Raw genomic sequence first — 26,185 nt, 5'->3', positions numbered from 1 at the left:
CCTCACAAACACACAACACCCTCACACACAGCACACTAACAGCACCCTCACAAACACACACAAACAGCACCCTCACAAATACACGACACCCACACACATCACACAAACGGCACCATCACATGCACACATCACACAAACAGCACCCTCACACACACAGCACCCTCACACACACAGCACCCTCACACAGCACAGTAACAGGACCCTAACAAACACACACACAAACACCCTCACCCACATAGCACACTACCAGCACCCTCACACAGCACACGAGCAGCACACACATACACAGCAGTGTATGTGTGTGTGTATATGTGTGTATGTATGTATGTATATATATATATATATATATATATATAAATATATACTACATATATACACATGCGCCGTGTGTTTGTGCTTTAGGGTGCACACCCTAATGCAATAGGCTGCGCACGCCTATGGTTTCAATGCTATAGCCATCCAGCTGTAGAGGAGAACTCACCACCTGGACATGATGCTCATAAGGCAGGGGAAGACTAAGCAGATATAGAACCTGTCAAAGGTTGGCAGGTTCCGCGTATTACAGAACGCTTACAAGAGTATGCAAACTAGACTGGGTTCCTGAGATAATGCATGAACTGCCAATCATTATTTTGATGTAAAGTTTGCAATTTCATTGTGTACAGGACTGGACATTTGGATGCAACATATCAGAAATTGCTAGTCGCATGAAGTACTTTTACCCGAGACATGTGATTCCATTAGTTCTCAACAATAGAAAGAAAATGGTCATTAAGTGTTAATAAAAATGTATCAAAATGTGTTTGTGCCTAGTTATTTAAACGTGCAGTGCACAATAAGTATACTGTGGCAAACGTGCCTATGCCACGAGCTCCTGGAGGAGCCTGCTAGCTAGCCTCCTGCCCCAGGATATGGGCCATATACAAAGATCCTTTTCGGGAGGTAAATCTCCCCAGCCACTATTAGTAGCTTGCCCTGGGTGCCCCTGGTTCGGCACTTTCCCTGCATGCAAATGGAACCGAAACCTTGCTCTCTGGCGGCCGTTCGCATGAACAAAACCCACGAATTGGACTTAGCTACGAATGTTATGGAACGGTTTTCGGCATGAGGTGACCGTGCAGTTCTCGGACAACTTGGTTAGCAGTTTTGAACCACTTTGAAGTCTGCTATGAGAGCACTTTTTGGAGGGAAGGTGTCTGAGACTAAGGGGAATAAACGCTACCTAAGAGCCAGCCGGAGCATCCCGTATTGCGGCCGCAGGAGCTCCCGAAAGTTGACTGGTAAAAGCACCAAACGCGCTGGAACTACTTTGGGCATAGGACCATGTGTGCAGCCGGTTATACCTTTAACACAGTGGCCTTTCCCCTACATTGCAAGGATTTGAGTGCTATTTGGAGAACTTGGGCGCTCAGATCAGGGCTATTTAACAATGTATTTTTTGTGGGGTTATTTTATGTTTTTATGATGTTTTTGGGGTATTTAAATGTTTGTTTGCCTCTCTGTTCCTGGGAGATGATTAGCTTACCGGTCTTTCAAGCAATTATCTCACAGGCACAGAGATTTTTAGGAGGGTCTTGCATTGTATTGTTTGGGAGTTGTGTATATAAGCAGACCACTGAGCCATAATAAACCAGTCCTCTTGTACTCGTCATCAAGTCTTGGCTGATGTTTGGGTAACTCAGAGCTTTAATCACACTGCTTCACTTTCCGTATACTTAAGAACTTACATCCTCTCTTCGAAATTGCAAGGTCAAGTGTTCAAATTCCTAAACCTGAATTCATGCAAAATAATAAGCAGTGACAGAAAAAGGGAAATGAAAGCAAAAATTTATGAAATTTGAATGTAAAAAAGAGGAATTGCTTTAAAATGCGTGTATAAAAAGGTCACTTATTCACATTGATTAATAATCATATGTAGAATTTCTAAACATGGGAAACTCACTCATAAAACAACAAAACCCAAAAATACTTAAGGGATTTGTTGTCTTAAAGCAGCACTGTCATGCCGAACTTCCTCTTCTCTCCCTCTCTCAGGATCTGTTCTGTGTTTTCCCCTCCTGTGTTCTCCTCTTCTTTCCCCCTCACTGTGTTCTCCTCTTCCTCTCCCCCGTGTTCTCCTCTTCTTCCCCCGTGTTCTCTTCTTCTCCCCCACCTGTTCTCCTCCCCCCGTGTTCTCCCCCCCCTGTGTTCTCCTCTTCCCCCCCCCCCCGTGTGCACTTCCTGTCAGTCCGGCCGGGTACCACGGACTAGAGAGGAGCTCGGCCACCCACGCTACACAGGGAAGGGAAGGTGAGGAGAGAGGCAGTGCTGCAGCCACCTGAGGCTATATAGAGTGCTCAGGCGGCTGCAGCATTTAAAGGGCCGGCGATGGGAATACAGGGTGCCTCCTCCTATATGGCGCCCTAGGCGGCTGCCTAGTTCGCCTTATAGGAAGCCCCGGCCCTGCCTGCCCCTACCCATGAATGGCAGGTGGGGACAATAAGTTACAATAGGGAGGGGGACCTATTGTCCCCCCACTCATGGGTGAGGGGTGGGGGCTAAATATAAAAATTGCCACCCCCCGCCCAAAGTGACAAGGGCTCCCTTGGTGGAACTGAAACATCAACCTATATTTAACCCCTTAAGGACACATGACATGTGTGACATGTCATGATTCCCTTTTATTCCAGAAGTTTGGTCCTTAAGGGGTTAAACATGTGCCAATAAAAGTAAAGCATTATTTTACTACTACTTTGAAGGCCTTTGAGTGCGGTCATTCCCCTGAAGACTGTAATTTTGACATTTTAACTTTGTTTTTCCTGGAGTGCAAGCTTTCTGGACATATACATATATATATATATATGAATGAAGAAATAAGGGAAGCACTCTCCGGTCTTGATAAAGGGTCAATCGGTATTTTATTCCCAAAAAGGATTTACATTCTTAGATCGACGTTTCGACCCCACAGGGTCTTCCTCAAGATCTTGAGGAAGACCCTGTGGGGTCGAAACGTCGATCTAAGAATGTAAATCCTTTTTGGGAATAAAATACCGATTGACCCTTTATCAAGACCAGAGAGTGCTTCCCTTATTTCTTCATTTATATCTCTTAACGTGGGATAGCACCAAGGCATTTAAAACTACATTATTGAGACAGGGTGAGTGCCAAGCTATATTTGTTTTGTCTATATTTGTTTTGCATATATATATATATATATATATATATATAAATTATAAATGTATTTGACCAATTAAAGGGAGATCTTACTAGTGAAGCTGTAGTAACAATAAGCATAAACAGGAGTGATCCATAATCAGGAAATCAGAATAAATAGACAAAGGTTTAGAGCAGATATCATGATGAATAATTAGAACCTACAAAACCAGGAAACCATCCATAGCAGTGAGTAAAGATATTAGACCGACAGCCCAAATTCCCATATAATTCACAGAAACATGCACGCTTTTGGACATTAACAAGAGGGGCTGCTAGCTTTATACGGGCCTTCACCAGGTGTCCAAAATGACGCCCGGTATCATCACCATCCACATCAATAAATGATTTGTGGGTAGGTTGACTACCTTCAAATGTAGGTACAGTACACCAAAGGATAATTAACTGAAATATAATGCTAGCAGTGGAAGGAGGGCAGCAGAGAACAAGGGAAGGAGAGAATATATTAAAAAGAGATGTGGTGAAGAAATAGGAAGAGATTGATTGAGATGGACTGAGAGATGGCATATGGAGAGACAGTTAAATGGAAAAAGGTTAGGGATAATTCCTTGTGAAACACTGACTTGTCAGTGACAGTGTAATTTCTGTAGAAGGCTGACACTGGAAGTGTCTCCGGTGCTCCCAGGGGGGGAATTTTCTTTATAAATATAATTTTCTCAAATACTATGAATTATGTTGTCACTGTGTAACAGGTAAATGTGAGCATTCCATGTGTGCACACAACCTTCTCAATTTCCTCCTTCGACTTCAAACAGTTCTAGCTAACACATTAGATGCTGCTTGTCTGAAGTTACCCGACACATTGTAACTGCAGTATTAACCTTTTCGGGACAATGCAAAGAATTACTCAGCCCTCTGGCACTTGATAGATATAAAACACACTTATAATCTATATACTAATAGTTACGTTGCTTGAAATAAGTATTCAAACCCCTTTACAGTTTTATTGCAATAAAAATTAGAATCAAGATCGATGTCATTGGGACTTTTTGAACTGCACAAACCTGATCCTATAACATTGACCTAAAGAAAACATCTTTCTCTTGCTCTGTCTTCATTACTATATTAATTTTTAATGTTAGCATGTTCCTTTAAATGAAATACAATAACAGATGGCCATCACCCTTAATCAATCTAAACAGAATGCTTTGCATTTCTCTGTGTGTAATAATTAGACCTGAGAATTTTGGCAGGATTGATATGGAGAGAAAGAAGGTGTGGGTGGCAGGTGGGCATACGCATTACGCAGTTAGCACGACAAACAGGAACGTTGTTACTGAGCACATGTGAGTCAGGACAACATCTGTCCATATCCATTGTATTGATGATGCACTTACAAATGGGCTGAAATTATCTTAAAGGGATACCATATGCACCAAAACAACTTTATCTTAATGGAGTGGTTTTGGTGGTCAGATCATGCTCCTGCAGTCTCTTATGCAATTCTCTACCACTTAGGAGTTAAATCACTTTGTTTATGCAGCCCTTCATTTAACAGAGCAAGAGATAAAAACTTAGGTAAGGTAAATGTGGTGAAAACCAACCTCGCCACTGGTCATTGGAGAAGCCTGTTTGCCCGCCTCCTGCCTGCTGACTTTGGCCCCTGGGAGATTTGGCCCTTTGAATACAGTATTTGGGCATATTGTATTGTATTATGCTGCTGCTGGCCCTTTAAGAACCATCTGGGGACATACTGTGACTTTTGGGATGCCCCTTTAAGACTATGGCCCCTGGAAGATATTGCCTCTTAAAGACTTGCTGCCCCTTTAAATTGTATTGGAGCAGTTCTGCAGCTTTAAATTGGCACTTCGGATGCAGCCTAAGTGCCGAAGTAGTCGAAGTGGCCGCCATTCGACAAACGAACACCATCTTTGTTCATTCAAACGAGGTCAGCGGTATGTGTAGCCAAATCCATGGAACTGAAATTGGCTACACATTTCAACGAACATCATTGGAGTCCTTAGGAAGCGCTTGGAGCATCCTTCAACGGAGGTACCCAGTCGGGGTGCCCGTCGATCCGTTACAGTAAGTAAGATCTGAAACCATTTTTCCATACAAGCGCTGGGTTAGCCACAGCCAGGGAATTGAATTGAACTTCTGAACGGCATTACATTGAGCAGTGAGACTGCAGGGATATGATCAATACACCAAAACTGCTTCATTAAGCTAAAGTTGTTTTAGTGCCTGTATTCGTTTAATTACACATTTAGCATGACTGCCGATAAACATGCAACTGTGCAAACTTTCCCTTAGATCACCCAAAACCAGGTGACATAGCCGGTCTGTTGGGTGATTGCAAAGACTGAGGCACAGTCAGTGTCACTAAAATCATTATGTGACTTAATCGGTCTGCATACTACAACATGCCTCTTCGCTTATCATAGCATACTCTCATCCGTCTCTCCCTTTCCACAAAATTTGAGATAGCCAACTGAAAATGCAGTGATTACTTTTTTATTTTTTTATTCTTTATTTTTCAGTTATAAGTTAAAGAGGATTTAGGAAAGTTGCACAATCAGTACAAATACAGACTTGCTCACAGGGGTTGACAATGCAGTTTAATCAATGATAGAACTTTGTACTTTTATCAGGTAAGACTGTTTAAATGTGGGTACAATATTTTTGGGAGACCAGAGTTGAAAAGGTCTGTGGTGGTATTGTTGGGGGTCCAACCCTATTATATGCATACAGAAGGTGTCTATGTATTAGCATCATGCCAGGTAAGAGGAATAGAGATGGTGTTCTGCCTAAGTATTGCATAGGCTAGGGTTGTTCATGCTGACTTTATAGATACTAACAGTGTAGTGATTACTTATTTAAAGACAATTTTGTAAATTTTGAGATTAAAATGAAATAGGACAAACAGTATCAAAAAATGGATCAGGAGGAAGGCAGGAAGCTATGCATCGCCTGAAGATAGACAGGTCAAGGTGAGAGCTGAACTCAATATGTAAAGTTGTCACACAAACCTGTACTTATGTGTTATTATTATTATTATTTTATTATTTATATAGCAGCATCACATTCCGTAGCGCTGTACAATGGGTAGTTATGTGTTTACTCTTATTTTGAGACCTGCGTATCTCGATTTATCAGACGTTATTTCTCATATCTAAAACCTGCGTGTTTCTTCATGCTCACCACCTGCATTCTCTCTGATTCTCTCTCTTTAATAAAAAGATATTTACAAAAAAATATAAAAAATGGATCAGTAAGTACGAACCGCAGAAAGGAAGAATCCAGCCTTGCTTCAGGATTACACAGAGAGTTCAAATAATTGGTGAAAACTAAGACGATAACATAGAGGCAAAGTTATACAGTTATTATTTGAATCAAATGTGTCAATCTTCATAATTTATTAAATCATTTGTTATATAACCCAATAGGAAAGTGTCTCTCTTTGGTTATTAACAAGTTTGGTATATATACCACAAACCCAAAGTTATTTCAATGTATGTGCATGCTGTGCATATGCAATGTGCTTGTCCTGACCTTTGGGCAAAGATCTAACTTGGTGTTCAGGCGAAGATCTACCTCTGAGCAGCATTTTTTGAATTAACAATGAGCATCAATTAAAGTTTTGGAAAATATTTATGTTAGTACATAGGCTTCCTCCAAGCAAGGGGAATATTGGTATCAATGCTATTGTTCAGACACCATCTTCAGTAATAAGTTATAAAACTCAGAATAGTAAAAAAAAAAAACATTCCTTCGTAAACCCTATCCAAAACCAACGAACATCTCAAAATCTCAAGGAAATTTTGGGTTTTACCCATTTTCAGCTTACGGAGTCGAGTCCTCATTTTGGCATCCAATAGACAATATGCCAAGTCCAATAGATAATGTGGTTTTAAATGTTTACCGGAGGCAATATCCCTCTAGCTGGGATTGATATCCTGCCTTCAGAAGACCAATTGGCGTTACAGCAGCAGACAATGAATCAATACTCACTACCAAGTAGTCAGGGGCACACCAGTAATTAGACCCAGGGAGAGATCAGCGCATCCAACATGAGACAAGTACAAGAACCAGGGAGCACAGACAGTCGATACATGATGGAAGAGGAGATTGAGATGTACTGATTGAGCTATCTAAAAGACTGATTAATATTCTAGTACAATGACAATGAATGTATAAGCAAGACTATGTTAGTATTCACAGTAGCACACAAGGTATGTGACACAGAGCACACATACAGAATTTGGTACATTAATTTATCAATTGCTAATTTAGTCTTTTCAAATAATTTTCATAAACGTTTTGAAAAAACTTGGTAGTATCAACTAGGGAAAAGGTTAGAGAAGGAAAACAACTCTCCATCCACAACAATATATATGTATATTTAAACAGAACATGTTGAACATACATGAACTATGCTAATTTAGTCTGTTCATTTATAAATATATACACCTTATTTGTCTTAGTATTTCTAGTTATCTATGTCCAAATACGTCCCTGGAGCACTCACAGCTTGTGTTACTTTAGGAGACCCGATAGGTCTGGTGTCTCTGATGATACAATTACCAGCATCTGGCCGATTCTATCAGACCCAAGAACTGCGCCAGTGATTGATAAAGCTCTACTCTTTGCAGCAGAACCAAATTAAAGACAGAAAAATAAATATATTCTAAAGAATAGTTTTTTTTGTTTTCTTTTGTCAATCTTTCTTTCATTAAAGGCATATAAGATGGGATACAGAAGAAAAAGTAGGGGAAATGTACGAGTGGTTTACAGCATAGGATTAATACATCATTGAGTATTAGTGAGTTACATTTCCAGGATAGTGAGGCCTCATTTTTTCATTTTTTTTTTGTCGTTAAACTTAAGCAAGAATACAATAAACACAGGTTTAAACTCCCTGGCTTGTATCAGCTTTGAAACGGGAGGTGGGAAGTCGAGAGGAATATGTGTGTGTGCGGGTCTGTGTAGGAAACTTAAGCTCTGAAAATGTCATATTCTCTATCCTTCCGTCTTGTCTCGGGATGCAAAGGCTGCAGGTACACCTTGCTAGCCTGTCTTGTCATAGTATGCTGTCAAGCAGTAATGTGGGACGAGTTACAAGGTATGGCTTTCACTGCGTCATCATGCAAGTGATGGAGTAGGTGATATGATTGCACGTATTGTAAGTCAGCGTCTATGAGATCAAACACTTTTATATTGAAAATGCAAGCTATGGATCATAAGATCCGCTTAGTGACATGCTAAATTATTAACACAGTGAAAAGGAGAGTGTTAGCTAGCTGCGGCTAAAGATTCATCAAATCCTCCTAAAGTAGGCAATTAGTGAAACATGCTTAACTATACATAGATTAACTATAGTAGCTTAACTCACTGTTATAACGTTCCCTGATACTAGCTAGTCACAAGAGTGTGCCCATTTTGAAGTGCTCTTTAACTAATATAATGGAAGGCTGAGAACATGCAATCGGACAGATTCTCTAAAGAACTGTTAAGGTCCATATAACTCTGGTATAAATGGGGGGGGGGGGAGGTGAGGGTCACTAAATTGGCCACAGGAGGGGGAGGGGCTGATTTGAGGATTGGAGACAGCAGGTGTCTCATCGCTAGGACTTCACTGTCTCTATGCCAAGTGATTCGCTCTGATATTTCAATATTTTAAAAATAAATTATGGTCTTTATGTATGAAGCAAAAAATCAGGCTGCAATAGAACACTGCTTCCACAGATAGAGACAGATAGAGAACTGCTTCCACAGATGGAGAACGAGGGAAATGTATTTATAGAGCTTCGCCATTTCCCTCAGATACTCACAAGCTCACAAGCATATTGACTTACAGAGAAACATTACATGATCTATAACATTAAATATGCATAAACACACATATTGATACAAGACTGGTTTACAGCAACAACCTAGATTGTCTTTTGAAGAACACTCTATGTCAATCCTCTCGCAGAGCCTGTAGTTTAAGGTTCATCTAATCCTTTTATTATATCATAACATCCTAACCAGGTTAACCTTTTGATTGCTAAAAAAGAGTAAAAAACAAACCAAAAAGCAAGCGTAGAAGAACATTGCAGGCATTTTGCTGCAGTTGGTCAGTTTGTGACACATGAACCAAATACCGTGAATGTGTGAGTCTCTCTAAACATGCGAACAATGACGAGAATGCACTGTCTAAACCAGTGGTAGTCAACCTTTTTCTAACTACCGCCCACTAATGCATCTTTTTGGTAGAAAAATTTTCCTTAACGCCCACCAGTTTTCGCGCAAGTGCGGAATATTTTTTTCGAAAGGAGGGTGTTTTAAAAAAAAAATAAATGTACGTACATTTATCTTTTTATTTCCAATTAATGCATGTTTATAATGTTTTTAACTTTATAAAGTTTAATGCGAAAACAAAGTAAATTGAAATTACCTTTACTAGTGATTAATGAGATCCTTGAGGTTGATGCTGCAAGACTAAATATTTGATATCTGGTTCGATTTTCGTAAGGAACAAACGAAGGTCTCCTCTTTCGGTGATATTCAGACGACTTCTCTGTTTGCGCATAATAGGATTTCTCATCTGTGCGTCATCTCCCCTCTTCTCCCTCCTCAATTCCCCTCCCCACCTTTTATTTTTTCCCTTTTTTTTAACCTTCCTTATAGCAATGCCCAGTAGGAAGGCTGAGCTAGGTATCCCACTATAACAGACTGGCACACAGGGCCGCCATCAGGACATGACAACCGTGACAATTGTCACGGGCCCGGCGGCCCTGGGGGGCCCTGGCCCGGGCCCCACGTGTATCAGCGGAACTGCCACCGGTGCATCTGCACCAGGGCCCACACGCTTATGGGGCCCATCAGGTGGCCCAAGCATTTAGGGCCACCCAATGGGCCCTATTATCTTCAGGGGCCCGGTCAGCGCTGTAATAGCGCGACCGGGCCCCTTTAAAAAAAAAAATGCAGCTCGTCACTTCCTCTCAGTTTACTCCGCGCGGGAAGGAGGAGAGAGAGGCCGCGAGGAGAGGCAGCCGACTCACATCATCCCCAGCCACCCTCCTGCGACGAAATGGTAAGGAAGAGAGGAGGGTGGCTGAAAATGAGGTGTATGTGTGTATGTCAGTGTATGTGTGTGTGTATGTCAGTGTATGTCAGTGTATGTGTGTGCCTGTGTATGCCTACGTATGTATGCCTGTGTGTGTATGCCAGTGTATGTGTATGCCAGTGTATGTATGCCATTGTGTGTATGCCATTGTGTGTATGCCAGTGTTTGTGCACTGTGTGTATGCATGTGTGTATGTCTGTTTTAGTATTTGTATCTGTTAGTGTGTGTGTGTGTATTCCTGTGGGCAGGATTTGGAGGCTTGCCCTGTGGGCGGGCTTGAAGGGGGGCCCAGACCTTGAGCTGATGGCGGCCCTGCTGGCACACATACATACAGACACACAAGACACACATACAGACAGACAGGCACACATGCAGACACACAAACAAACATACAGACAGGCACACATACATACAGACACACACACACACAGGCACACATACAAAGACACACACACATACAGACAGACACAAGAAACATATACATACAAAGACAAGACATACATATACATATATACAGACAGACACACACACACACACACACACACACACGACACATACAGACAGACACACAAGACATACATACAAAGACACAGACACACACAAGACATACATACAAAGACACATACACACACAAGACATACATACAAAAACAAGACACATATATACAGACACACACACAAGACACATATACATACACACATACAGACACACATACACAAACAAACACACATTATATTTAAGTCACCCTCCTGTTTCCTACCTTTAAGGTGCAGGAGGGTGACTTTCCCTGGGGTCCAGTGGTGGCTCAGGTGGATGGGAGTCAGAGTTCCCACTCTGACTCCCTCCTCCTCCTTCCTCCCGCGCGGCTCTCAGTTTTAGCTGGGAGGAGTGACCGGGGAATCACTTCCTCCCAGCTCTGTGATGTCATCACAGGGGGCCCGGTCGCGCTGTTAAAGCGCCCAGCGCTGACCGGGCCCCCTCACAATCCACATCCATCGGGTGGCCCTGACAGCATTGGCCACCCGATGGACCCCTCCATATGCGGCCCCGGCGGATTGCCGCTGGGGCCGCAAGTGGTGATGGCGGTACCCGGTCGCAGGGGTACCGCCGGCTCGCACCCGCCCGCCGGCTCACCCAATCTATAAAAAAATTTGAAAATCCCTACCGCCCACCTGGAATCCCGAAACGCCCACTAGTGGGCGGTAGGGACCAGGTTGACGACCCATGGTCTAAACAAATATGCCCTGACACTGTTATATATTTCACCGCTTACTGGTTTGTGTCTTCAGCTGATATCCACACCAGGTCAGTTTGTTATTAGCGGCTCGGCTTGTGCTTTTTATATCACAGGCTATGAACAAAACAAGCCAGAGTCAAATGGGCAAACTGAATAAATACATATTTATAAATCTATAAAAAATGTAATATATTTTATACATGAGCAATGGCATCATGTGTATTCTCTATAAACTAGGAGAGAAGTAGTTGTGCCAGGACTTAATTATAGAATGTTACTACACAGTACATTAATGCTGAAAACATGTACACTAGTGCTGCCTTACGCATACCTTCCAAGTGTCCCTATTTAGGACGTAGAGTCCCTACTTTGGGCCAAAATCTCTCTATCCCTTACTCCATCATAATGTCCCACTTTTCTAGGAGCACCATATTATTGGTGTATCTGACTGGAAAACAGAGCTCCACAGCAATAATACTCACAGTAATGTTTCTTTAAATTAAATTAAAATAAATGTTTTTAGAAATCAGTCTTTGTAAATAAGATACATTGTTATAATTAACATTTTATTTGCATATATTGTTATTAGTAAATCATCTAAAATTGCAGAACAACCCCATCCTGGCCTCAGGACTACTCCCATCTCTTTGTCAATTTGAAATATTGGGAGGTACATCAGGTACCACAATGGCTATAGTTACAGAATGATAAAGTGCACTTGCTACGTCATGACATGGTGTAACTTAATAGAGAATAACATTTAATGTATACATTGTGCTAGGAGTGTCAGGACAGTACAGTGGCCAAACACGCACAATTAAGACACAGAAAAATAATAAACTAAGGTAAAACCTATTACTGGGCCTTAGTATGGCCTGAATTAACGTATACAGAATAACCAGTAACTAGCAGAAGTCAGGGATACAGACAGAAGCATAAACGGTAACCAGAAGCCAAAGGTCATGAAGCCAGAAATTACGGATAGTCAGAACAAGCCAAGATCAAAAACCAGAATAAAAGTAGAAAAAAACGCACTCTCGGATAACCAAACAGGATGGATACCACTACAGGGCAAAGAGGAAACACAGTGAGTGGTTTAAATAGCCTATTCTTCACTGTTATTGGTAGGGAGGAATTATGTGATTCCAAAACATGTGTGCTCGCCGATGAAGCGGCGATGCACGCACGTCCACGTGACCCATGACCCCACCAGAGATGGGGCTGCATAGGGCCGCGGTATTGCAGAGGCCGGCGTCCATAGGAACTCTGCGTTCGCTGGGAAAGGACGCTCCAACAGATCGGGTTGTGATCCTCCGCCTCACAGGCAAGTCTATGGGCTCAGCTGAGTGACTGCATAAATTGGGTGCGGTCACGTGCAGCCGCTCGGAGGGAGCCGTGACAAGGAGTATTTATAGCAAACATATAAGTGAAAATTAATTTCACTGTACAGTTGTAAGTCTTACTTAGTTTTTACTATTATGTCATCGTCCACTGAGGTCAATCTCACACATCTCTAAGAATTGTCTTAGAATTGCCATTTTTCACACCTAGAAAGCCATCCTCATGCAAGTACATATTGTAAGTCAATATATTAATACTCGGTGAGAGCTTGAGTAAAATGATTATATTAATGTTTACAGGTAACAAATGTATCCGTAAAATGAACGTGGACAGGTAGAAAGCATATGCTAAAAGAGGCTCCAGAATCCCCATTCAGTACATGAAAACACTTCCAGGGAAACCATACTAATTCATTACAACTTGCTCCTTGGTTGTCCTCAAATACTGAACTGTCCTGGGATATATGCCAGGGGTCTATTCCAGGACTGGCGTGAACTGAAATCATGAGCCACCATTCCACGTACATACCCACACAGTGCTGGACTAGAAAACGCCCTGCCTGCTGCGTGATTACTGAGTCAATAGACATCTCAAGGCACCACCAGCTGTTTTCATCAGCAGAATAGTGCTGTATAACAGTTGTCCTGGGGCAATTACCCTCCCTGGCCATTGCTTTATAAGGAAAGTCATAAAAAAATATTGCCTATTATTTTGACAACTTAATGTAATCTTGCCATTGCTTATGAAAAGCTAAATGGCTTATTATTGAAAAAAAAATTAAAGAGAGCAGCATGAAGAACTAATTTTTACTAAGTCCAACAAAGAAGGACTTATTGAAAATGGCGTGATGTTCATTCATTCCAGGTGGCACAGTCATTCCTTTAATTACTGCACTTTGAACACACTGCTATGTTTCCAGATAGGTCATTAACAGACAATTTAAAAAGCAATGACTCCAAGCACTTGGTCCACTTAAAAGTCACATTGATTTTATCGCAAGCTTTTGGACTTTCTTCAGTTCTTTGTTTAAATCATGATATGGATAACTCTTGCAGTATTTAATGCAAATACGTAGTATTTTACACTTACTCACACCAGGAAGCAACTTAGACCTTTCAGCCAGTACTGATCCAATAATTTTATAAAGAAGCTCGAAACATTCTCCTTAACTCCTCGTGAAGCAGTAATGTGGAAACTGGCAGCAGTTTCATTCATGAACGCATGACACATAGAACAGGAGGAGCAGTGGAGTGTGAACATGGGCTAGAGCCAAAAGCTTAACTAAAGGATGGATACCTACTAAAATAGGTACACTGCAGACAGGTAAGTGGGATAGAGAAACAGCCAGCACACTATAAGGTCATCATGAGTGTAGCAAAGTTGGGCATTGCTCAGAGTGACATTGGTCAGAAATAGCGAGCAGGAATGCATTGTGATGACCTTTTATGTTTTGATGTGCTAATCTGCCCCCAGAGATCTCACACTTTCATTGCCATCCAAGGACCAAGACGGAACAATATTGATACAGATAATGCAAGTATAAATTCTGCATTATCAAATTGGCTGCAGAGGAGGATCCACAACAAGAGATATCCTACCAGATCCAGCATGTTATAGGGGTATGCTGGTCTCTTCATTATTGGTTAGGCCAGAGCAAGGACCCTGGACCATGGCATTCCTTATCCAATATTTTTGGACTGGATTGGAATTATTCAGATTATAATTTATACCATCGTCATTTACACTGCGCTAACATACTACACAGCCTGTATGAAATTAAAACTGCAAAGAATCCAAAAATTGTGATAAGTGATAATGGGGCAATGGTTAATGAGGTCCCTGCTCAAATCTGCCTACAGTCTAGAGGAGACAATAAACAAAAACACGAGAACAATGTGTGAGATCACACCTCATATGTGTGGAATATTTTAACACGAATTGAAACCTAGATTATTGAAATAACTTGCATAGTAAGGAGTAAATGGAGAACTTTTTGGTGTATAGATCATGTGACCAGTCAGGTGAAACTATGGGCACTATCTGGCTATATGATACCACGTATATAATCAGCTGGTGATAATTAATTTCTTTATAGTACAATGCCATACCTATGAGCAAGGACTGTAAAGTTCACACTGTGTTGGGTTTTGGCTCTACCTGTGATGTAATTCCAAATGGCTGTGACTATGAATAAAATGTTTGCATTTTTCCACATCCTGTTGACCACAGCATTCTTCTACTAACTGGACACTAGGACGGGTCCAGTGAAGGCTTGTATATAGGGACACTTGGGACAGCACCCCGCCATCTTTTATGTAGGGAAATATGTACTTGCTGTAGTTTAGAAAAACTAGAAAGATTCTTCTTCTGGAGAGGAGGATGGTAAACCAAAAGTAAGGGGAAAGAGATATTGTCTCCTTAATTCTGTAACAGATTTCAGTTCTGCACGGCCCCTCTACCCTCATTGGCAGCTGCTTTTAGAGGCTTACTTGAGAGCAACTAAGCATGTAAAAAAAATGGTTTGTAATCTGTTGTTTCAGCAGGTTTTGCACATATCTAGTCTCCTTTAAGAAGGAATTTCAGGAATTTCTACTGAGTTGCCATTTGGGCAGCAGAGCCAGCTGCCCGTGAGTGGAGGCATGCTACTGGCCTCTCTATTCAGAAGTCATCATTGGCTTATAGCTGCAAGTACCCACAGGAGAGGGGAGACAGAAGTCATCTTGGAAGTAGCACAGGGAGAGCACTTCAGCAGCAGATCCCGGCCCCTGCCAAATACAAGTGTTAATAATGTTTTTTTCTCTCACTCTATGGTCCTAGTGATTGCATGAAGGCTGATTAAACAAGGGAATTTACTCAAACTTCTAATTAATATATAAAGGCCAGGGGTCAGGAGGGCAGGATGACATTTCTGACACAGAGCACTGTGCATCACTAATAGTTTTAATAACTCCTACTGCACATACCCAGCATCTACTTTACAGTGCTCAGTTGCTCTACAGCTGTGACCTGAGATACTCATGCTGTGGCTAGTTGAAAAGTTGTGAAGCTTCAAACTTCGACACTTTGGTTCGGCACTTCCGAAATTCGGGATTTAGGGAGATGATAAGCTTGCCTAAAGTGATACATATCAATAAAAATGTTTTAAAAGGATTGTAAAGTAGGGGAAAGCCTGAAGTCCGACTGTTTCAGATGTCATAAAATGTATGGCAGTCAGTATATCGGCCATCATTGGTATAATTCTCTAATGCACTATTGACAATATCAGTATTTAACGAATGCTCCAAGCACCATAACTACCTCAGTGCACCATACTGGTTGCGGCGACATCTCCAGTCTCAGTAGTCAAACCATTTTAGAACAGTTTGACGTCTAACCTGAAGTCCATCAGGCATTGCTCCCCATCTTTGCTATAGCCTTCAGAGAATCAAAAGATTTCTATCTGAGCTAAGCTTTGGGTTGCAAAGTTTAATTCGTTTTCTGAGAGCGAAATTCTAATCTGCAAATCTTTTGTAGTCAATAGGGAAGCACTTATGCAATCTCAGCCAACTACAATGCAGCACTCTGAAAGTCAGGTGGAGTTTTGACAATGATGCATTTTTTTAGAGAGGGGGAGAAAATGTGATTCATCACAAATCTCTTGCACTCATTTCATACTAGGAAAAACAAGCATACCAAGCCTGGACACCTTGTTTGACTGTTGTTGTTGGTCTACAATTCTCTTCTCTCCCTGACAACCAGCGGAATTTTGAAATTCCAACACTAACAGTTAAACAGATAGTTAGCAGAACAGCTACATGAAGAAGTATTGGCGGGATCTCGATGTATACATCATACTCTGACCTTTCTTGGCTCAGTCTAATTTCATTTCTAGCTACCTTACAGAGGAGCGATACAGAAAGCTGATTGATTTTTCTCTCTGGTACCAAGGGAGCTGAGCTGAGAAGATTTCTATCGCTGAATTTGCAGCACATTAAAGGCTGTGTTTTGTGTACTCTACACACTAATCTAATTTGTTGAGCAGTTCTATCTAAAGGCACTCATCTACTGTCTGCATTTACATTGGCTATAAAACACTAGCGTTATGCATGCAGACACTCGTCCATATTTATTGAGCTTAATGCACAAATAAACCTTAAATAAAATAATTTTTAAAAAAGTCCAAAGGGGAATCTCACCTTTTATTTATTTTTTCTTTTGCTGTTTATACGTTATATGTCTCTCGGGTATTGTAGGTCCGATTACACACCCCTTACACATACTGATAAAGATACTCTCTGAGAAACTGATCAAACAGGAATTTTTAGTTTAGTTACAGCCAATCTCAAATTTCTGAAAAAACAGCCAACATAGATATTCTAAGGATGTAATACCTATTTAATTCGAAATGCAAGCCTACATTAATGCACTAAGAATGTAGCATGTGGTCTTCCAGGAATCCTAGGAAAATAAGGCAAATGTTCATTGCTCAACCACGCGGGTGGGTTTTGGGGCCAAATAAAACTGAATCGAACCTAGCTGAGGTGTAACACACTCTGGTGCTATGTATTGTCCACTTACCAAAATCATTCTTTACTTTATAGCCACCTAGACTGAAAAGCTAGGAAAAATCACCCTAGATATTTTGTAGTTGTGGTTTCCAGTTGTTATTTTGGATAATTTTCGATATTACATAGTTATTTAGTAATCTAGGCTGAAAAGAAACTCAAAATCTATTGAATCCAACCTTTGAAAAACAACTTTTTATGCTTTGGATCCAAAAGAAGGCAAGAAACCAAAAACAAAATGTTTTGAAATAATTGTGATTTATTCCACAAAAAGCAAAAAATAAAAAAAAAAACAACCCTTCTTGCCTCCATAATTGCAATTAGACTTCTTCTTGGACCAACAACCTGTTTATATACATACTAATAATATACTTGAAAATCCTATTTAAAAGACAAACAAACAAAAAACAACAACAACAATAAAACATTCATGCCTTGTTTATAAAATGTCTATAGAATCTGATACGACAACCTCTCCATGTAGAGAATTCCACATTTTTATTGTTCTCACTTCTTCATAACTAATGTTTTCCATCCCCCTTATTAACTTTGTAGCTTGTCTCTGCACTTTTTCTAGTACTGCAACATCTCTCCTTAATGTTATTTTGTTTTAGTTGGATATTTGCAGAAGAAGAAAGAAATTGATAGGCTTTTGACTCAACTCTGGATATTGTATAATGGAGCTGTCTTTTACTATATGGGTCAATATGCAGTAGCTGTTTAACAGATGTTGGTCTTTGAGAAGAGTACTAAATAGTCATTTATTTTCTTTCACATAAATTGTTGTGTGTGCAACTTTTAGTAGCAACTTATGTTCTTAAGAAAGGCTGTACTAAAATGAGAATCCCCATTTTTCCTTTCAGCTTTTCTCTGTCTCTTTAGCTATCTATTGCTAGTTTATGTAGCTCGCTTCTTTGGTTATCACCTTGATTATCTTTTCACCTCTGGTTTGTATTAGGTCGGAACTGACTCATACCTTCTTTGAGCATCTTATATTATATCATCTTCTCAGGAAGGGCTTCCCCTAACATCTCATGTAAGTTGCTCTCATTGACATCTCTTTCTTGTCAGTGTGTTACTTTACTATACGTAATATATTTGTTAATTAAAAAAGTAATGATTGTCAAAAACAAAATACTAAAATGAGTATTCTGTGCAATTTTGCATCCACTCAATCTGAGTGAGCCGGACCACTCTACTGGGCCCATTCCCTGTCTCGTTGTGAGATCCTAAAAGCAAAAGTATCTGTTACATGTGACCTCAACTATGTTCTTGGACATTTGCCAATACTGAGTAACTCTTTTATTTAGATAGTTATTTACTAATGTGAGGATTCAAACCGAATTAAACATTTTAGGCCAAAGTAGTCAAACTGGAATAGTAGATGACTTGGATAATTTTCCATTTTCATCTATTTTGGCCTTAAGTTTGAAATTCATTTTAAATCCACCTTGAATTCTCACTTATGTCAATAATCCTGTTGAAATTGACTGCCTATAATATAATACCTAACACTTGTGGCAAAATCAAGGAAGATGCAACAAAAGGGACATTTTTAATAAGTTGCTTTCATCCCAAGAAGATCTCGAAGCCATTGCTGCTGACATTTTATTAGTACATGTATCTCATTTTCCCCATAAATTAAAAAACGAGACGGTCTTAGTTCCTGACCTTCAGCTGATGTATTGACAGAAGGTAGACTTGAATGACTTCCTCCCTTAGGCAAGAAGTGGAATGACAGTTCTGAGGCCAGAGCAGACTATTATTTTCTAAAAAGAAAAAGACATACAATGACTTTCAAGAGCCTACTGCACGGCAAAATAATGAAATAGACCACTGGGAAGCAATATTTTCTCCAAAATGAAAAAATAACTAGGGAATTATTGCAACCCTTTGGCAGAATACCTTCCTAATGTAACATAAAATGTCATAAATATAAAAAGATAAAAAAGATAAAAAATTGTCTACTGGTAGCACATGACGTGCGTGATCACCAGGCTTTGATAAAACAAACCCACAGGCTATTACTGCATTAAAAGTTTCCCTCAAAAGGCAAGGGCTTATTAATACTTATAAAAAGTTGCCATTGGCATTACTTTGTAATTGTAAGTAGAAAGTAAGTTTTATAGAGAGTGTATTCTTTCTGGAGTGCAAATAAAATACATTTTACTTTACGAGTTCACCAAAATGTTTTGGAACAGTGGAGCAAAAACAACAGCTTAAATGCATTTTTTTTTTTACCAAAGTAATAAAAATAAATTAACGTCTAATGTAAGAAATACAAACATGTATTCTACCATTACAGTTTCTTCCTGGAGATTTAGATATGGGGACCTCTTTACAGACAGTCCTCGCTTGATGACCGGGTTCCGTTCTAACGACTCGGTCGTACGAATTGGTCGGTAAGTAAGAAAGTGCTAGTGAGCATGCACAAGAGAGCAGGAATTCCCCCGAACATGGACCGGTTCACTTGCACAGGGAATCCCGTGAATCTATGTTCCTAGACAATTACCTGAACATAGACCAGCTCGCTAACGAATCCCTCAAATCTCCACACTAGGTACAGGTACTTCGCAAAGTGAGGACCACCTGGACATGTAAAATAAAGATGTTTACTCACCATTTAGCCCTTGCCATGCCTATCTTGCAGCGGCCACCTCTGAACACTTGCTGAGATAATATGTAATGATAAACTCAGCCATTCTATAGGGAAGCATCTCCTTTTCTATGAATTCCCAGCAATTCTCACTTTAGTAAATAACCCTGTTTGTTTACAAATGAGAGGGAGCAGGAAAAGACTCTTTGCACCAAAACCACTACATTTAGTGAGGACAGGCTGAGCGTGCTGTAGTGGTTATGGTGCTTGGAGTGTTCCTTTAAGGCTCTAATACATGGTCCACATGTTCAGAAAAGCACTCTGCAGTCAGGGTAATGATCTTTAAAAAGTAGACATTATGCTTTGGAAAATCTAAAAGGCTGAATTCAGGATTAATTATACTGATGGCAGCAGCCAAACGAAGGGACCTCATCACCTCAGGGTTATTATTTCACTTGATTTAAGAGTAAGCGAGCAATCTAGCACAGAGGTGGGACTGGACTATAGAATTTTGGACACGATTGATTATTCACAGACGTGAATACAGCTTCGCTGAATATTTTAATTTTTTATATTTTAATTTATTATTTTAATTTAAGCTCCATAAATATATACACATAACACGTAAACACAAATGTTTATGAGTATATCAGATAGGGATCTGAAAAATGCTTTGTTGTAAGAAAATAAAAATATTTTTATGTGCAGATTGTTATTTCATCCACCTCTGGAGAATCATTTTGTTTTTGTAAGTGTTGCAAGTGTTTTTGTAGTTATAGTAGCTCTATGTATTATGTACAGGCGCCCTGCAGATAGGAATTTTGGCTTTTTGCTATAAAAAAAAACAACAACTTTAAAGTGACTGCACGCATCACCGCGTTTACTCAGTGAACAGCGAATTGAGATGAACTGATACCTATTGATATTAGGAGGCACTAAAGAAGGATTGAGAGGGAACGTACCGCTGATACATTGAGCATTCTAAATGGCAAATTGTCTCTGGTGATGGAGTGAGGATGGGGCTCAGGGAAAAAGGGGGAGTGTTAGTCCTGTGCATCCCACTGTCCGGCAGCTGTGCTGGCCAGACCCGCCATAGTTGCCCATGCTCAGAGTACTCCTGAAGTGCTTTTGTGTTTTCAGAATGCATGGATGAATGAGTGCAACTTATGGGTATTTTACTTTTGTGCCTCCAGAAGTTGGACACACCACGGAACAAACCCAGGTTAATAGGACAGGGGCCTGTAAATTCTTAAAAGGGACAAAGGGACACTTTGCCGATATGTGAACTCAGACTTTTGCAACACTATGATCAAATATCAGAAGTAGAGCATTTCTTCAACTGAATTAAAGCCAACCTATTGCGATTTTTTTGCATAGGTTATTAGTGAATAACACACCAGAGATTTCTTCTTATAAAAGCACGTGCCAGTAATCAGGAATGTAATTTTATTTACTAAAAAAGCAGAGGCATTTATTAAAGGGTTGAGGCACCCAAAGTTTATTAAAATGGGTAGTCGTGGCACCATAACCACAACATGATCATGTAGTAGTTATGGTGTCATACTGCTTTGGTTTGTATCTCTAAAACCAGAGGTCTCCAAGGCACATATATAGAATGGGTTCACTCCAATGCTAGTGTTCCCTTTAAATTATGTCAAACTTTCAAAAGTAAGGTTTTCGCTGTGCTAATCTCTTATAAAATATTATATTTATATATTCACAGAAAATAATTTATTTTGTCTTCTTCTTAAAATACAACCCGGGCTTATTACATATTTAATTGTAGTTGTTGTGGTAGTTGTGTTGCTTAGAGCCCCTGTTTAACCTACAGTACTTTTTAAGACAGTAGAATAATTTAGTGCCACTGATGAGAAATATCCCCTGCTTTTAAGCCCCAGGCTGCTTACTATAATAAACTATAATAAATGGTGCCGTCCTATAAAAAGGTGTGATATATAAGTGAGTGGTTTGCACAGTTCACAACATTTATTGCACTGACATTTTAGTTTAAATGAAACAGCTGGCATGGACTATTCCTAAGTTTTATTATTTGGCAAGCTTGGACCGGCGATACGGGGCTCATCCAAGTATAAGAAAACACAGGTCTCTCCAGATGGCTTTAAAACATTGATGAGGTTCAAAGTCGCTATTGGCTTGCCTACATCTAGCTTTTTATGGCCGTCAGTGAGCTGACAAGTAAAAGAACATTGAGATTACGACCTTCATTCGAGTAACGACATTTGGTTTCCATGGAACATTATCCTGGCCATTAACTAAAATTATTGGGAACTGAATGTGAATTCAATGTCAATGTCACATTTAAGGCCAAAGAAGCCGAAGCAGAAAAATTGTCAACGTCCGCCATGTTTTAAGTCTTGCTACTTTGGCCTTAAAGAAATACTGTAGCCTTAGGAATACATATAGGTAACCCTGTTCCTAACATAATAGGTCCATTGGCCACCGTTTGGTTAAAACCTTCTTTTCGCTTGTCACTTTTCATTGCCGAGTCTCCCTAGGAACTGGATAGGTCTCCTCCTCCTGCGTTGTCACTGAGATAGTGGGATTATTATTAACCACATTAAGCACATTATGAAGCACATTATAGCTTGCCCATAGAAAAGCATTGAGTCAGTGCCTTCCATGGGAAATTTGAGGAAGTCCTCATGCAAATTGTGAGGACGTCCAGCGTCGTTTCACAAAGTACAACCACCGTTAGGGACCAGGAAATCAGACACTAGAGGTAGAGTTAACCCTGCAATGTAATCAGTCTCAGAAACTGCAAGGTAAAATAGACAGCGGCAGTGCACCCAGACCCCTTCAATGAGAGGCAGCGGTCTAGGTGATATGGAGTACCTTTAAATTCACTTTAAATATACTTTGAATTCCTGACAATTCTCACTTTAGTACTTTTGGTTTATTCTATTATTTTATTTTTTTGCTTTCACAAATGCTTCTTTGAATAGACAGCACAGAACACTGCTGTTTTGTACCATGTATAACTGAAAAGCTGCAGGTAGAAAACAAAGTAATTTATCAATAAGGAGTAATGCAGCACGTACATTTTACTTCCTTCAAGTCAGCACTTTGTACGTGCTATCCATCAGCTTGAAGAAGAGGTGTCACCAGGAAACATTGGGTATAAGCCAACCCTATTTTATTAAGAGAGCTGCTGGGTGTCAGACAGGCTCGGCCTTACCTATCTTCAATAAACAGTACTGTTTACCGTCATACATGGCGGTTTGCAAAAAGAAAAAAATTCTAATGTGATAACTATTAAAAATGTGAAACTCTTCCCTCTACTCTGATGATCTGATTATTTATCTCATGATCAGGACTAAAACATCTCCATAACTGATAACACAATTACAACTTGTGCACTCACAAAGAAATACTACATGGGGTAAAAAAACGTTTGATGCTGTACAGGGACATTTAGTTGCAAAATCTGGACATTGTTCAAAGTATGCAACAATGCCTCAAATTTTAGAAGGAGGCCCTGAATAAGCCTAAATTTTGTCTGGGCTACATCTAACCTGAAAGCTGCCAGAAGGCTGAAATCTGAGTCTGGGTACTTAAAATCGACACTTAGTCCCCAAGCCACTAGCAACTCCCCAAAATAAAAATAAAAATCCATACCTACATTCTACTAGTGCTGCCTGACACACCATGTGATCTACTGAATCTGATATTGGATATATAGATGCTATTGCACTCTGGGCCAAATATTACCAGCCCTCTCCTGTCTGTTATCCATGTATCTACAGCCAATTATCCACCACATTTACTGCACATTTAAAAGTCTCCATAGGCGAAACACGTTGAGCGAGCAAACTTTGCTGTGTACTACCACCTGATGTTCATTGGATTGATTCCACAGTGCTGTATGTTGTTAAAATGCACAAGCTTTGAATGGCATTTTCTCCATCAGTTCTCCTAATCCTTTCAGCTTGGAAGACTGGAGGCTAAGACTGACTTCTGGACCAGAACTACTTTGAGATAAGTAGGCTTTTGTGGGCAAGGCGATTTTAGCATAATTTATCTTGTGCATTTCTATTTGTGAGTGTTTTTCCATTTGTTGGTCAAGGTCCTTTGAGTTTTAGATAACTACTACTATGAACTGAGGTCTCCCTGCAGGAAAGGTGGGGAGGTGAGAGGAGCAATAGTAGCAAGTCACTCCTTGTGAAAACTTAGAGACGTAAACACCACCAGGATACAGAGTGACACCATATCCCAAAAACAAGCAAACAATCTGGAACAAGGAGGATAGACTGGAGACAGGCATCACCATCGCCACATTAAGGCATCCATGCAGCATCTGGTAAGGTATGGCTTAATAACGGTGTGGTGAGTGTGTATGGATCACTGTGTGTGTCATTGTGTTTGTATGGTCACAGTGTTTGTCAATGAGTGTGTGGCAGTGAGTGTGTGTCAGTGAGTGTCTACGGTTTACTGTGAGTATCAGTGAGTGTGTATGGGTCACTTTGTGTGTCAGTAAGTGTGTATGGGTCATTGTCTGTGTCAATGTGTGTGTATGAGTCACTGTGTATGTCAATGAGTTTATATGAATAACTGTATGTTTTCTCTGAAATAGCAGAAAAAGTTTATCTGACTCTTCCAAAATGCCTGGATACCCATGAATGTCTGACAATTTTATCCTCCCAAATCAAGTGAGTTGTATCCTACAATGACTATATTGTAGAAAGTGTTCTTTAAACCACGTCATCTTTAAAATACTTATCATGGCTGCTAGGACACAGTCATTTTAACTTCCAGACCAAGTGTCTAATACCTAGCTCAATGTGAAAATAATCAGTATTTATATGTATATGACCATATAAATGTATAAACTGTACTTGTGTAATATAACAATACTGCTATACATAAAAATGAGTCCACTTGAAGCACCATAAGCCACTAGGTGCTATTATAGGATCACTATAGTGTCAGGAAAACAAAGCGGTTTTCCTGACACTATAGTATTGTGCCCCCACCCTTAGGGTCTCCCTCCCGTGGCGCTGAAGGGGTTAAAACCCCTTCAGCAGCTTACCTTATTCCAGCGCTAGGCGCTTGTGACCTCGGCGCTTGTGACCTCCCTCGGCGCTTGTGACCTCTCCTCCCCCGCCGAAGTCAGCTCCCCCGTCCGACATCAGTGGAACCGAATGCGCATGCGTGGCAAGTGCCGCGCGCGCATTCAAAGTGTCCATTGGACAGCATTTCTCAATGCTTTCCTATGGACGCTCTGTGCGATGGAGGCATAACATGCCTCCAGCGTCACAGATGTGCCTCTAGTGGCAGTCTCTGAAACTGCTATGTTTGCATCTGAAGGGTTAAAACCTGAGCACCCTGGCACCCAGACCACTTCATTGAGCTGAAGTGGTCTGGGTGACTATAGTGTCCCTTTAAGTTGTCAAGTTTGATGAACTAGAAATTCTATAAATCCCAGTTCAATACAGAGTCATAGACTATATAAAAAGCTCCCATTGTGTAGAACAACAGGGCCAGGATTGGGAATCAGAGAAATTACAGTCACTTCCTGGTCATTGCAGGAGAGGAGTGAAAAGGAGATAGATGAACATTTTTATATTGTTAAAAGGAACACTCTAATTAAAATAAAAAAATAATAGCATCTATATAGCGCCAACATACACTGCAGTGCTTTACCATTATAGAAAGGGAATATGAGGAACGCAAGTGTTTATAATCTATGAGGATGTAAGGAAGGTATATTAGTAGGTGTCTAGCCCAGCAACACTAACTTGTCTGACCCGAATATGTTCTTTATTATTTTAAGAATACTATGCCCTTGTTGTAAAAGACATTGCAAAAAATAAATACAATAAATTCTGTAAACCAGCTCTGGGACAATCTCTTTGCACTGTAGCCTGATCCTCCTTTGGTGAAATCAACATGACAGATTAGATTACTTCATTGAGAAGCATTGTGGACACAAGACACATTTGTGCCGTAATTGCCACAATCTGCCAATCCAATGCTTCTCTAGAGAGGCAGTGGACTCACACAGTATCTGGCTTTAGTATACATTGCAGGCTGGTGCTTGGCATCAAGTAGATTCAATAACGGAATCTAGCCCCTAGTAGGCATGTAAATAGTGACATTTCTCACAAATGGCACAGTTTGCAATAGCAAGGCTGCACGGGTAGTATTTATGCCACAAATTTACTGCAATCAGATGAAGTGAGTTT

The sequence above is a fragment of the Pelobates fuscus genome, chromosome 4 (genome assembly GCF_036172605.1).
Source record: "Pelobates fuscus isolate aPelFus1 chromosome 4, aPelFus1.pri, whole genome shotgun sequence".
Lineage (NCBI taxonomy): Eukaryota > Metazoa > Chordata > Amphibia > Anura > Pelobatidae > Pelobates > Pelobates fuscus.
This window is presented reverse-complemented; position numbering follows the sequence as displayed.